This window comes from Protopterus annectens, chromosome 3.part0, assembly GCF_019279795.1.
Source record: "Protopterus annectens isolate FY-2018-M chromosome 3.part0, PAN1.0, whole genome shotgun sequence".
Classification (NCBI taxonomy): domain Eukaryota; kingdom Metazoa; phylum Chordata; order Ceratodontiformes; family Protopteridae; genus Protopterus; species Protopterus annectens.
This window is the reverse complement of record NC_056731.1, coordinates 993027424-993042247: the sequence shown is the minus strand read 5'-3', so window position 1 is coordinate 993042247 and position 14824 is coordinate 993027424. Positions and strand designations below refer to the sequence as shown.

Sequence of the window (14824 nt, the reverse complement as noted above, 5' to 3'; positions counted from 1 at the left end):
TCTCTTCCACTTTTCTGAATAGGATTTCCTGGTGCTGGGCCTCCTGGCCTCCAAAATGACATCCATAACAGCTTTAGAGAGAGGTGCTGGCTGTTTGACTAAGTAATCTGCCATGTAGCCAGGTTTAAGGTTTTGATCTGGCTGTTCAGGATCTGATTGTTTTGTTGAGTCAGAAGATGAGGAATTTGAGGTAAAATCCATGCTGGGCCTTGAGCCAAGTTCTTTAAGATTGGGTACCAGTGCTGGCGTGGCCAGTCTGGGGCAATCAGGATCATTTTTGGCCTTTCTTGTCTGACTTTTAGGAGTACCTTTGAAAGGAGAGGCAGTGGTGGGAAGGCATAAACTTTTAGATTTTTCCAGCTGAACGAGAGAGCATCCACTTTCCATGCTTGTGTGTGGTAAGTCCTTGTGCAGAATTTCTGTAGTTGGCAGTACAGAGGGGAGGCAAAAAGATCTATGTCTGGGCACCCCCATTTTTGTGTTGTCATGCTGAATACTTGTGGATTTAATTTCCACTTGTGAGGATCCATGATGTTTCTGCTTAAGTCATCTGCCAGAGCATTTTTCTTTCCTGGCAGGAACTGTGCTTGCAGATGAACTTGATAGGTCAGTGCTGTGTTCCACAAAGTCATGGCTTGCCTGCAGAGGGGATAGGAATGAGTGCCCCCTTGCTTGTTTATGTACCACATAACTGTGGTGTTGTCCATCTTTAGTAATAGTTGTACTGGATGCAGAAAGTCCTTGAAAGCTGTTAGGGCATTTTGTACTGCTAGCATCTCTTTTTGATTGATGTGAAGATGCATTTGGTCTGCGGCCCACTTGCCGTGAATGCATTTTCCTGCCATGTGTGCTCCCCAGGCATAATCCGAAGCATCTGTTGTTAGTGTCTGCCTGGCTGTGGGTAACGTGAAAGGCTGTCCCTTGTTGTGGTGACATGCCTGTGCCCACCATCGAAACTCCTGTTGTAGGCAGGGAATTAGTGGTATTACTGTTTCCAAACTGTGACAGTATTGAGTCCAAACACTTTTTAGGTACCATTGTAATTTCCTCATATGCAGTCTGGCATATGGCATTAGTAGTATGCAGGACGCCATGAACACCAAGGTCTGCAGAATTTTTCTTGCAGGGAGTTGGGTTTTTGTTGCCAACACTTGAAAGTACTGAGTCAGTTGTCTTTGTTTGTCTGGCGTGAGAAAAGCCATCTGGGCCATTGTATTTAAGCTGGCACCGAGGAATATTATCTCTTGTGAGGGCACTAGTTTTGACTTCTTTTCGTTTACTGTGTACCCTAGGCAAATTAGCAGTCTTTTTACAAACGCCAGATGCTTTAGAAGAATGTCCTTGCTCTCTGCTTGAATAAGACAGTCGTCCAAGTAGGGATATATTTGGATTCCTTTTTGTCTGCAAAATGCAATTACTGGTGCCAGGCATTTTGTGAAGACCCTGGGCGCAGTAGATAAGCCAAAGGGCAGTGCAGAGAATTGGTAATGCATTGTGCCAGCTATGAATCTGAGGTATCTTCTGCAATTTTGTCTGATTGGGACATGCAAGTATGCCTCTTTGAGGTCCAGAGTAACAAGCCAAGCCTTCTTGCCCAGCATGGGAAGAAGTTGCTGTAGTGTCAACATTCTGAATTTTGGGACATCCAGATAAGTATTTAGAGTAGATAGGTCCAGTATGGGTCTCCAGGCTTTGTCCATTCTGGGGACCAGGAAAAGTCTTGAGTAAAATCCTTGTCCTTGTTCCTGATGTGGCACTTCTTAAATAGCTCTCATGTCCATGAGGGCTGTAATTTGTTTTTGTGCCTCTGCCCATTGATTTTGTGGCAGGTCTGGCATTCCTTTTGGCCTTGGTAGAGTGTGAAAGTGGAACCTGTAACCTTGAGACACAATATTCAGAACCCATTTGTCTTGGGTGACTGTATGCCAATTTTGTGAAAAAAGTGCTGTTTTCCCCCTAAAGGAGCTGCCAAAAGGTAAGTGCTTGGCATTTGTAGTGGGGGAAGTCATTGGGACTGTTTCTTATAAAGTTGTGACTTGTCTTCTCCTTTTGGGGTAGAAACCCCCCACTGTCATGGTCTGTAAGAGCCCTGGGGCTGAGATCTGCCTCTTGGGCGTCTGTATCTGCCTCTTTGTGGTCTGTCTGACACTGGAAAGGACCAATTTTTAGAAGGCCAATTTCTGCTAAATCGAGGTGGCTGTACCTGTAAGAATTCCTTCACAGTTTGCATAGATTTTGCCTTATCCTCCATTTTCTTTAGTACCTCTTCTGCCTTAATACCAAACAAGATATCATGCTGCAAAGGAGCATCCAATAATTTTGCCTTAACATGATCAGGTGAACCTTGTTCTTTTAACCAAGCATGCCTTCGAATCACAGATCCCGTAACTGCGGCTCTACAAGAAGCCTCTAATGAATCAAAATCACATTGCAGAGTATGTTTTCCTACTTGTTCAACTGCATGCAACAAATCCTGCATTTCCTTATAGTCAGGACTTTCTGAGCTTGTAAGCATTTTCTGTTTTAACAGAGACATTAGATATTGTTAGATATTGAACCTTTGGCAATTTAAAGCCCTTACTGCTAAAGTTGCAGAAGTGTAAACTTTCTTCCCCCATCTATCCAAAGATCTAGAATCCCTGTCGGAGGGAACTGGATTTTTAGCAGTGGAAACCTTTACCCCTTTGGGACCCTGGGAAATAGTTTCTGGGTCAGCAGCAGGGTTTTTATAAAGAAATTTGTGAGAGTCAAGGACTCTGTAGTACCTATCTGGCTTGACTGGAGCAGGGGGCAAAGAGTCAGGGGTTAAACTGGATTCAGAGAACACATCATCCACAATATCTAACACAGGCGGAATAGCAAGGGGCATGTGCTGAGGCAATAAAAGAAAATCTCTAAGCCTTTTCTTGGATTCTGAATAATCCTGGTTCTCCCAATGGAAGTGCTCCCTCATGGTATGTAAAGTTTCCGCAAAAGAGTAATCCTCAGGAGGAGAGGCTGAAGGGATTGATTCTTCAGCATCAGAGTCCTCATAGGGGGGTAAAGAGTATCCCTGGTCTGAAGAGGAATCAGAAGAAATAGAAACCTGGTCAGAGGAATCAGTCTGTATCCTGCCTAGGCCTTTTATCAGGAGGGGGATGGGAACCCCTGATCAGAGTAATTAGGTCTTCAGCCATTTTGAGCATCTGTTTTTTAGGCATGGAGGCCTGTCCAGGTGAATGCTGTACTTGTTTCTTCGTCTTTAATGGAGTTTTAGACTTGGTTGTTGTTTTGATGGTAAGCTATGAAGGTCTGAAAACACCCTCAGAAGCCAATGCCTGCTCAGCGGCTCCGGACCCATCTGAGGGGTTAATTTCTGTAGGCCCAATACCTTGAGCTTCCAGAGGCCTAGTAATCTCCATGTGGGAGTCGGAGGCAGCCTGTGGCTCTGAGGTAGCGGGTGTCAGGGGCTGCGAAAGCGCCTCACTGAGAACTGGCGACTGGCCTAGAAGAGGCTTCATCGTCAGTTTTGGACCTCGGATGCCTGTCCTTATCTTTGTCTTTGCGTTTTCTGTGTATTCCGGTTGTCGGTTGTTCTGGCGGCATGGTATAATTGAACCTTTGGCCAAAATAATGGCGAGCAAAATCAAACTGACGTTTAATAGTGCACTTGTTAAATCTAGCACAAAACCGACAACTAGTGACGTCGTGGTCTGGGCCTAGGCATGGAATACAGTAGGAATGAAAATCTTTATGAGGTATTTGCTTCCCACAAGAAATGCAATTACTAACTTTTACTGACATCAGTCTGAGGGAAGAAAAAGTTTCCCCAACGGGGTACTTAGCTTTATAGAAGACTTCGGTTCTGAAATTCAAATTCGAAAATCTCAGGAGTCGGCAGACCAGCACTTGCGAAAGTACAGTTTTGTACCTACCATAAATGTAGATGTTTGAGTGCTAATACAGCTGCAGTCATAACAGATGGGTTCTCCTGCCGTCAGGCGGGTCCTCGGTCGGCCGAATTCCAAAGTCTACGTCCGGCGTCGGTTGTCGTCGCTTTCTTTCCTGACGTCAGTGTAAGACACAGCCGACGCCATTTTCTTCAGTCTTTCTTGCCCCAGATGTCAGGTGCCCCCAGAAGGAAGGCAATATATATATATATATATATATATATATATATATATATATATATATATATATATAATATATAATCATGCAATGCAACATAATCAAAAATCAGTAGTTGCAAGCAAATACACTATAGAAGGATAACCCAATCAGGTTGTAAGATGAGGAGTTAGCCACTAGGTCTGTACCCAGAGGGGAAGGAGAGAGGGAAACCTGGACTGCAGCTGTATTAGCACTCGAACATCTACATTTATGGTAGGTACAAAACTGTACTATGTTCATCGTGCATACAGCTGCAGTCATAACAGATGGGTGGAATCCCAAAGCTACGCACAGGGTGGTAGGCACTAGGTGGAATTGGGAGGAGCCAGAATGCCCTGCAACACAGCAGTGGCAAAGCCTGCTCTAGTTTTGGAGTATAAAGGTAGGTGGTAGTGTTTAGTGAAGGTATGCAAAGAACTCCAAGTGGCTGCCTCCAAAATATCTTTGGTAGGGACTCCTCTGAGGAAGGCTGCAGAGGTAGCTGTGGCCCTTGTGGAGTGGGATCTGATGCCTGCAGGTACAGATTTACCATGAAAGGAGTAACAAAACCGTATGCAGTGGCCTATCCATTTTGAAATTGTCTGTTTGAAAATTGGCTTCCCTTGAGCTCCTACAGCATAGGACACAAAGAGTTGTTCTGATTTCCTGAAAGGCTTTGTTCTGTCCAAATAGTAACGTAGCTGTCTATGGATGTCTAAGGAATGTAGCAGCCTTTCCCCTTTGTTTTGAGGATTGGGGTAAAAGGTAGGTAAGTGTATGGCCTGATTTAAAGCTACCCTGGATACTACCTTAGGCATAAATGACGGGTTGGTTCGTAGGGAAAACCTGTCCTGATGGAAGATGAGAAAAGGCTGCACAGCCATGAGGGCTTGTAGTTCCGAGACCCTACGAGCTGAGGTAATGGCCAGAAGGAAAGCTGTTTTCCAGGACAAATATTGCAAATCTGTTGAGGCAGCTGGTTCAAAGGGAGGCAATGTTCATTTTTCTAGAATGTAATTAAGATCCCAGGCTGGTACTGGTCGTTTCCATGGAGGTCTTATATTCTTAGCCCCTCTGAGGAACTGCCTTAAGAGTGGGTGAGAGAATAAGGGTGGATCAGTGTTGTATTCTGCAGAAATGGCTGAGGCATGGATTTTGATGGAGGAAAATGAAAGTCCACTGTTCAACAGCTCAGCTAGATACTGTAATATCTGAGGCAAATTCAGTTTTCTAGGATCCTGGCCCTTTTTCTCATTCCAAGCGCAAAACCGTTTCCATTTTGCGGAGTAAGCTTTTCTAGTAGATGGCCTTCTGGCCTCCAAAATGACATCTTGCACCTCCTTGGAGAGTAGGGTCTGTTGTGGTGTTAAGGAATTTTCCATGCAGCCAGATTGAGTGTTTTCAGCTGACTGTGAAGAGTTTTGTAGCTGTGCTGAGTCAGGAGAAGAGGCATTAGAGGTAGGGTCCAGGGAGGAGAATGTGTTAGGCTCCTCAGGAGTGGGTACCAGTGTTGTCTTGGCCAGTCTGGAGCAATCAGTATCATCTTCGGTCTGTCTGCTCTTGCTTTCAAGAGCACCTTGGGCAGTAGAGGCAAAGGTGGGAATGCGTAAACTGTCCGTGCTGCCCAACTGAAAGAAAGGGCGTCCACTCTCCAGGCCTTTGGATGAAATGTCCTTGAGCAGAATTTTGTCAGTTGATGATTCCTGTGGAAGGCAAAGAGATCTATGTCTGGCCTTCCCCATGCTTGGATTATCTTTGTAAACACTTGAGGATGCAACTTCCATTCGTGCGGGTCTGTCATATTTCTGCTTAGATTGTCTGCCAGCGTGTTTTCCAAACCTGGCAGGTACTGTGCTTGAAATTCGATTTGCCATTCCAGAGCCATGTTCCAAAGTGACACGGCCAGCCTGCACAGGGGGTATGAATGTGTTCCTCCTTGCTTGTTTATGTACCACATTACTGTGGTGTTGTCTGTTCTTATCAATAATTGCCCTGGATGCAGGAGGTCCTTGAAAGCTGTAATTGCATTTATCACTGCTAGCATTTCCTTTTGATTGATGTGAAGGTGCTTTTCCTTTTGGGACCATTTGCCCTGAATGCACCTGTCTGTCATGTGTGCCCCCCAGGCATAGTCTGAGACATCTGTTGTGATGACTTGGTTTGCTTGAGGCTTGCAGAATGGTAGACCTGTGTTTGTTTGGCATGCTTGGGCCCACCATAGAAATTCCTTTTGCAAACATGGAATTAGTGGTATTATTGTTTCCAAACTGTGGCTGTGTTGAGACCATAGGTTTTTTAGGTACCATTGAAGTTTCCTCATATGCAACTTTGCACATGGGATTAGAAGAATGCAAGATGCCATGAAGCCCAGTGCCTGCAGGATTTTCCTTGCAGTTAGCCTGGTACAATTTGCTAGCATCTTGAAGTACTGAGTTAGTTGCCCCTGTTTTTCTGGCGTAAGATAGGCCATCTGGGTGTTTGTGTCCAAGTTGGCACCCAGGAAAATTATTTTCTGAGATGGTGTTAGCCTGGATTTTTCTTTGTTGACTGTGTATACCAGAGAATTCAATAACCGTGTTACATAAGCCAGATGTTCCAGAAGTATGTGTTTGCTGTCCGCTTGGATCAGGCAATCATCCAAATAAGGGTAAATTTGTATCCCTTGAAGTCTGCAGTAGGCAATTACTGATGCCAGGCATTTCGTGAATACTCTGGGCGCAGTAGATAAGCCAAAGGGCAATGCAGAGAATTGATAGTGGATTGAACCTGCAAGAAATCTGAGGTATCTTCTGCAGATTGTCTGATTGGGACATGCAGGTATGCCTCCTTGAGGTCCAATGTTACCAGCCATGACTCCTTGCCCAGCATGGGAAGAAGTTGCTGTAAGGTGAGCATCTTGAATTTTGGTACGAGTAGAAATGTGTTTAGGATGGATAAGTCCAAAATGGGTCTCCAATCGGTTCCCTTCCTTGGTACCAGGAATAGTCTGGAATAAAAACCTTGACCTTGTTCGTGAGTAGGTACCTCTTGAATAGCTTTCATGTCCATGAGCTTTGAAATTTGTATTTGAGCCTCTGCCCTTTGATTGTGTGGCAGGTTCGGCATGTCTCTCATTTTTGGAAGAGTGAAAATGAAATCTGTAGCCTCTGTTTATAATGTCCAGGATCCATTTGTCTTTTGTGACAATATGCCAATTTTTTGAAAATAATGCCAGCTTTCCTCCCAAGGGTGCTGCCACCTGAGCCTTGCTTGGCATGCAAAGGGGAAAGTCATTGGGTTTGTTTCCTGTATTGTTGTGCACTGTCTTCGCCACCTCTTGGTGCTGGAGATTGCCATTGTCTGCCTCTATATGATCCTTGAGATTGTCCTCTGCCCCTTGTGCGCCTGTATCTACCTCTTTGGGGCTTGTCCGTGGCTGGAAAGGACCAGTTTTTTGAAGGCCAATTTCTGCTAAAACGTGGTGGTTGTACCTGTAGAAAAGCTTTGACAGTTTGCATAGATTTAGCTTTTTCTTCCATTTTCCGTAGTATCTCCTCAGCATTAGTACCAAATAATACATCCTTTTGTAAAGGAGCATCTAGTAGTTTAGCTTTAACATGATCAGGCAAGGTTTGTTCCCTAAGCCAGACATGTCTACGAATGACTGATCCTGTAACAGCAGCTCTACTTGATGCCTCATCATAGCCACATTGTAAGGTGTGTTTACCCACTTGTTCTGCACTATGCATATGTCCTGCAACTCCTTCAAATCTGGTTGTTCAGGTTGTGACATTTTATTCCTTAATTGTGATAACAGAAACTGCCGATATTTAAGCATATGGAACTGACAATTTAAGGCCCTCATGGCTAGGGTGGCCGAGGTATATACCTTTTTCCCCACCTTTCTAAGGATCTAGACTCTCTCTCGGAAGGTAATGGATTCTTAGCAGTAGAGGCCTTCATTCCCTTGGGGCCTTGAGAAATGGTTTCAGAGTCAGCATTATGGCTTTTGTAAAGAAATTGGTGTGAGTTAGGAACTCTGTAGTACCTATCAGGCTTAACTGGGGCAGGAGGCAGGGAATCCGGATTAAGGCAAGCCTCCGAGTAAACATCATCAAGTATGTCCAAGACAGGAGGTATCGCCAGAGGTCTGTGCTGAGGTAGCAAAAGAAATTCCCTAAGCCTTTTCTTGGAATCTGAAAAATCTTGGCCTTCCCAATGGAAGTGTTCCCTCAAGGTATGCAAGGTTTCCGCGAAAGAAAAATCCTCTGGGGGGGATACAGAAGGAATGGACTGCTCTGCATCAGAATCTTCAAAAGGGGAGTACGAGTGTTCCTCTTCATCAGAATGTTCTGAAATAATGGAGCCCTGGTCAGAAGAGGGAGAATCTTCCTCCACTCTGGGTCTCTTGTCCGGAGGGGGTTGGGAACCCCTGATAAGAGTAATTAAATCCTCAGCCATTTTGAGCATCTGCTTTTTTGGCATGGGACCTGGAGATGGGCCCTGTGCAACTGGCCTCTTGGAATGCATGGCTGATTTAGACTTAGTAAAGGCCTTTATGGAAAAGGAAGATGAAGGTCTGAAGACACCATGGGTGGAAGTGGACCTGTCCACATTAAGAGGCTCAACACTCACAGTGGCTTCGGTAGCTGTAGTCAGGGTATGGGCCGAGGAACCTGCGGTCTCGGTTACAGAAGACACCGCCAGAGAAGTGTCATCGGTAGTCAGGGGCTGCGTGGCGCCGCTGAGAACCGGACCACGTGTAGCCGGTTTTGGCGTGGTGTCGATGGAGACCGCAGACCTCGCGTGTCGGTCTTTGTCCTTGCGTTTTTTGGACAAAACAGTAGTCGGAGTCTCCGACATTTTATAATTAAAAGCTTTACCAAAAAAGTGCTGGGCGAACTCCGCCCGACGCTTAATAGTGCGTTTATTGAAAGTAGCACAAAAGCGACAGCCCATGACGTCGTGGTCTGGGCCTAAACAAGGTATACAGAGGGAATGGAAATCCTTATGCGGTATTTGCTTCCCACAAGAAATACAATTGTTAACTTTGTCTGACATCGGTCTGAGGCAAGAAAAGTTTCCCCAACGGGGTACTTAGCTTTAAAGAAGACTTCGGTTTCCAAATTTTCGTAATTTCAGGAGCTGGCCGACCGGCACTTGCGAACTGCTTCTGCTTCGGGCACCGCGCGGCAAAAAAGACTGAAGAAAATGGCGTCGGCTGTGTCTTATGTACCCCTGTCGCACTGACGTCAGGAAAGAAAGTGACGACAACCGACGCCGGACCTAGACTTTGGAATTCGGCCGACTGAGGACCCACCTGACGGCAGGAGAACCCATCTGTTATAACTGCAGCTGTATGCACGATGAACATCTGCTTTTGCTTCGGGCACCGCGCGGCAAGAAAGACTGAAGAAAATGGCGTCGGCTGCATCTTATATACCCCTGGCGCACTGACGTCAGGAAGAAGCGACAGCAACCGACGCCGGACCAAGACTTTGGAACTCTGGCAGACTGCGGGACCGCCTGACGGCAGGATAACCCAAGTGTAATGACTGCAGCAGTGAAACACGATGAACATCGAGAAGGAAAATGCTGGTCTGTAGGGACTGGGTGAGCTGACAGCATCTATTTTGTTTTAAATACTACAGAAGCTTCATCATGTGTAGGCAGGCTAAGGACACCACTAAGATGCTAGATGCCATCTAACCCAATAGCCTGAAAAAACTCTGTTGCTGATACTGTCTCTTGCAGTAAAGTCTTTTGGAAGTACAAGGTCAGGCAAGAAACTTGTCCTGTGGGAGGAAGGCTCTTGGAAGGGTACTGCCTAGGTTTTCCCCACAGAAAACTAGGTTATTTGAGGGGGTGAGGTTTGATTGTTTTTACTGATGATGAGAACAAATACCTAAAGCAATGCAGGGTGAATTCCAACGCCTTGAGCACTCCCTGCCTTCATTAGGTCAGGATGAGATAGGAGTGTGGCAGCCCCTCATCCAGAAGTAAGCAATTTGAGGAGCGATACATTCTGTGAAACACTGCATGCAGTAGACGAACCAAAGTGCAAGTATGTGAACTGGAAATGTGCCCCATCTACTGGCAATCTGAGTAAATAAACATGGTGTTCGGCTATGGGGATGTAAAGGTAGGCATCTTTTAGGTCTATGGTGAACATAAGCGCCTCAGGTGGCAGTACGTGTCATAGCCTTTTGGGGTGGGGGATCAACATGCTGAATTTTCAAACAAGAAACTTGTTTAAGTGGGACACATCAACAGTGGATCTCCATGTAGCTTCCTTTCTGGTACCCGAAACAGTCTGGAGTAGAATCTTTTCTTTCCTCTCCAGACAAGACTTCTTTTTGGCCCCTTACTGTACTACTCATCATAAGGCCACAGGAGTAATGTCTGATGGGTACTTTGGAACTAGGGGAATTCCTCTGTATTTTGGCATTTTTTAGAATCTGCAACTTGCAACCTTGTTGAAGTACTTTCAGGATCCACTGGTCCTGTGTGACATTTGCCCTTTTTAATTTACAAAAAAAAATTAAGTGCACTCTAACTTTCACTGAGTGAAAAGTAACAATTATGGGAAAGATGGGGTGAATTGGGATGGCCTTGTGGGAGGAAGTTCTTTGCTGGAATCCATTGATACCACAGATGGATACACTAGATAATTCTTATAAAGGAATTTGTGCAAATCCTTCACCCTAAAGAAATGGACAGGCTTCCGGGGGCAGGGAGCAGAGATGAGGGAACCTGGCTCTACAGAATCACTAGTAAACATATCCTCCTGGACATACATGACTGGGGAACAGCAAGTGCTAAGGTCAGGCAGCCCCATGCAAGCGCAGTATCTATTTTATTTTATTTGTCTTTGTTTTCTTGGGTAGAGCAATGATCTCATCAAACCCCTTCCTGACTCAGCCCGGGAGCTGCGTCTGGCTAAGTGACTTACTCGGAGTCACAAAGGTTCATAGGCAATTACTAGGCTAGCTGCCCCCGAGGGCCATTTTCTGCCTAGCAAATTTCCCTTTTTGTGCTTGAAGTAACCTATTCAATTAGGTTACAGACTGGCTTTACCCATCCCATGGTCAGTAATTACATATTAGCCTTAATGAGAATAACTGAGATCATACCATAGATAATTTGAGGGATCCAGGCACGGAATAAAGCATTTAGGAGCAGCTTCTCTTCATTAGTAGTAATAATGTCCTGTCCTGGCATTCCTGGAGTAAATATTCTGTATCTCATCCACAGATCTAAGTTGCGCTTGAAAATGGACAGGGATGAGCTTTGTTTTATGTGGATGGGGAGTGTGTTCCACAGCAGCTGTATCCTCTGCGAGACATATCTGTTCCTCCAAATGGTTCAGTTGACATTGCAGGAGAGGTCTGTCTCCCTAGACTGAGTATTTCTGATGCATATGACTTGCTGATGTGCAGTATATCCATCAGTAATTGGCCGCAGGATGCCTTGTATGCCAGACGCAGGTCACCTCTTAGCAGTCTGTAGGACATACAGTACAATGACAGAGCTCTGAGTCGGTCCATGTAGATCATGTTGCATAGGCCCTGTATGCTTTTAGTAAGTATCTTGTGTAGGTGTTCTAGTTATTGCATAAGTCTGGACAGATGAAAGCCAAAGAGGGCATTATATTCATTAACTGGCCTAATGAGGGCTGAGTAAAGGGGAACAATGATATCCCTAGATCTAGACACAATCCCTTTTTTATAAGCTGTGAAATATAGAAGGATTTTCTTACAACACTAGAAAGACGTTGTTCAAATGTTAGGTTACTGTCCACATAAGTTCCCAAATCCCAAACAACTGGGTCAACTCTTAGGGGAGTACTTTCAATGTGGGAGTTCTCTGGGGTAGATGACTTCTCAAAGGTTACAATAATGCATTTTTTGGCATTTAGTTTGTCTATGATTTTGTGACCATCCTGCAGGATTGGCTAAATCATTTGAGGATTCAATGACTGCTCCTAGCTTGCAGCCGTCTGCAAACTTAGCTAGGCAGAGCCCTTTGGTATTGGCATTTACTTCAGAAAAGTAAATGTCAAACAGAAGAGGTCCCATCATAGAACCCTGGAGGACTCCATTGGTGACTTGTCTCTGCTGAGTTAACTTCTCCTATTTTGGTTATCTGCATCCTATTTGTGAGCCAATTTGCAATCCAGCAGGGTGACATTGAGGTTTAATCCCAGTTTGTATACTTTTTTTTTTTCTTTTTACTATGCCTGAGTGAGGAATTGTGTCAAAAGCTTTGGTCAAGTTGAGGTGTGTTGTGTGTGTGTCATTTTGCCTATATCCATTGCTTTGGTGACTTTTTCAAAAAATCCACCAGGATGAGTAAGCATGACCTGCCTTTGACAAATCCAAACTGAGATGGTTGCAGTGTTTTTGAGGTTCCTAATGTCCTGATGGATTAGTCTGATGATGAGTCATATCATGCCACATCTGTGCTGGGTATCTGGAGTACTCTTTTAGTCTCCTACTGGAAATCCTCATTCATTTTATGAAGGTGTCCCCCAGAGGAGGAATCCTCTGATGGGGAAGCAAAGGACAAGGTGTTCTCAATGTCAGACTCATATGCAGCATCACAGGAAATCTAATTCCATATGCAAATTCATCTGCTTCAGAGTCTTGGGAATCTGGATCTTCAACTGGTGGTCCCACTATTCACTTTTTAGAACTGTTCCCAGACACTGCATAGATTTCCAGTGCTGCTGTGTGAACTTCAGAAAAAACATGAAAATCTGGAACCAGCTGGAAAAGTTGGTCAGCAGAAGCCTGGGAAGTAATAGTGACAGAGATGCTCCCCAACACAGACCAAGGCAAACTGGCTGGCACCAGTTTGGTTTTTGGTAATTTGTGCCTCACAGCTTCAGATAAAAAAGTCCCTGAGGTCATGGGCCACAGGTGGGTAACAAAAGCTTCGATCCAATCCTGACAAGCATATGGAGATACCACCTTCCTCACTGGTAATCAGTACAAGTGGTGCAGGGTTATTAGTCCAGGAGGACATGTGAAACACTGAAGGCATGGCAGTCTGCAAAATGGTTATATCACAAGTCTTGGCCAAGACCAACGATGAAGGTCAGGGCCTATGAAAACCTCTCTCTCTCTGCACCCAAAAATTGCTAGACCTAGGAAAATCAAAGTCATCCTTTGAACAGTCCTTGGACTCCTGATGCTTTGCTTTCCTCCCATGTTTCTTGTCAGAAATGTGTCTTTTTAGGTAGATGGTTCCTGGGGGATCAAGAGCAAAGCCACAGCAACATGGAACCAAGCATTTGCACATTTGTGGGCTGCTAACTCCTGGAGGGATTTCATTCAGCTGTGAACTGTCCTGGAGGTGAACCATGCAGAATTCAAGAGTTCACATTTTGCTCTGGGTGAAGGGAAAACAAACGCAAAGAATTAAACTCCTTGTAGGTAATCTGCTTCACAAAATCCATAAAATTAATGAATGATTCAGATTCAGAACCAGACATTAATTAAAATCAAGCTCTACAAGGAAAGGACAATAAAACTCCTATGGGATACTTATCTGTCTTCTGGAAGTAGATGTATGGATGGACTGATAATTCTGGGAAGCATGCTCGGCAAGGAAGATCTGAAGATGGCATCGGCCAACACACTTATACTATCAAATGTTCTTATGTAATGATGAGTGAGCATCAGCCAAGGACTGGGAGGAAGTTGCAGCTCTGGAAGTCAATTTAGCCAGATGGACTACCTGCAAGCAGGAATCCCAAAATTTAGGACTGCAACAGTGAATAAAGTACAGTTTTGTACCTACCATAAATGTAGATGTCCGAGAGGAATGCATCTGCAGTCTTTACAAATGGGTTGTCCTGTCGTCAGGCAGCCCTTCGGTCGGCCGGATTCCAAAGTCTGGGTCTGGCTTCGGCTGGTGTCGCACTTCACCCGACGTCATTGCGGCAGTTCTTCGGGTATAAAGGCATCAGCCGACGCCATTTTCCTCAGTATTTCTTGCCCCAGATGCCAGGTGCCCTCTAGGATGGCTAAATTTGGATAAATGCCAAAGTTTCCAAATAGTAGAGAGCAAACACATAAAATAAGCATGTATGTACATATATACAAACAAATACACCATAATAGATCCCCCCCAAGCTAGCTGAAGATTGGCAAATACCCTAGGAGTACCTCAGAGGGGAAGGAGGGTGGGTAATCCTGACTGCAGATGCATTCCTCTCGGACATCTACATTTATGGTAGGTACAAAACTGTACTATGTCCTTCAAGGATGCATCTGCAGTCTTACAAATGGGTAGAATACCATAGCTAAACTAGGGAGGAGGAAATGAGAAGAGATTATGGTGTAGTTAGGATCCCTTGCAAAACAGCAGTGGCAAAACCAGCACGGGATCTAGAGTATAGAGGTAAGTTATAATGCTTGGCAAATGTATGCACGGAGGTCCAAGTAGCAGCCTCTATAATGTCCTTGGTAGCCACTCCTCGTAAGAAAGCTGTGGTAGTGGCTGTAGCCCTTGTGGAGTGAGGCCTGATGTTCCCTGGAGTTTTCTTTCCATGGTAGGAGTAACAAAATCTAATGCAATTTCCTATCCATTTGGAGATTGTCTGTTTAGAAATTGGATTTCCTTCCTTCCCTGTTGCATATGCTACCAGAAGCTGGTCAGTTTTTCTATTGTTTTTTGTCCTGTCCAGGTAGTAGCGTAATTGTCTGTGTAC

The 14824-nt window shown here is 44.8% G+C and overlaps 1 protein-coding gene across 4 annotated transcripts in view; it reads right to left on the bottom strand.

The window, feature by feature from the left end:
* The window catches only part of HTATSF1 (HIV-1 Tat specific factor 1), a 970322-nt gene that overhangs the window by 332534 nt on the left and 622964 nt on the right, over positions 1-14824 (bottom strand). The gene's annotated exons all lie outside the window — the stretch shown is intronic.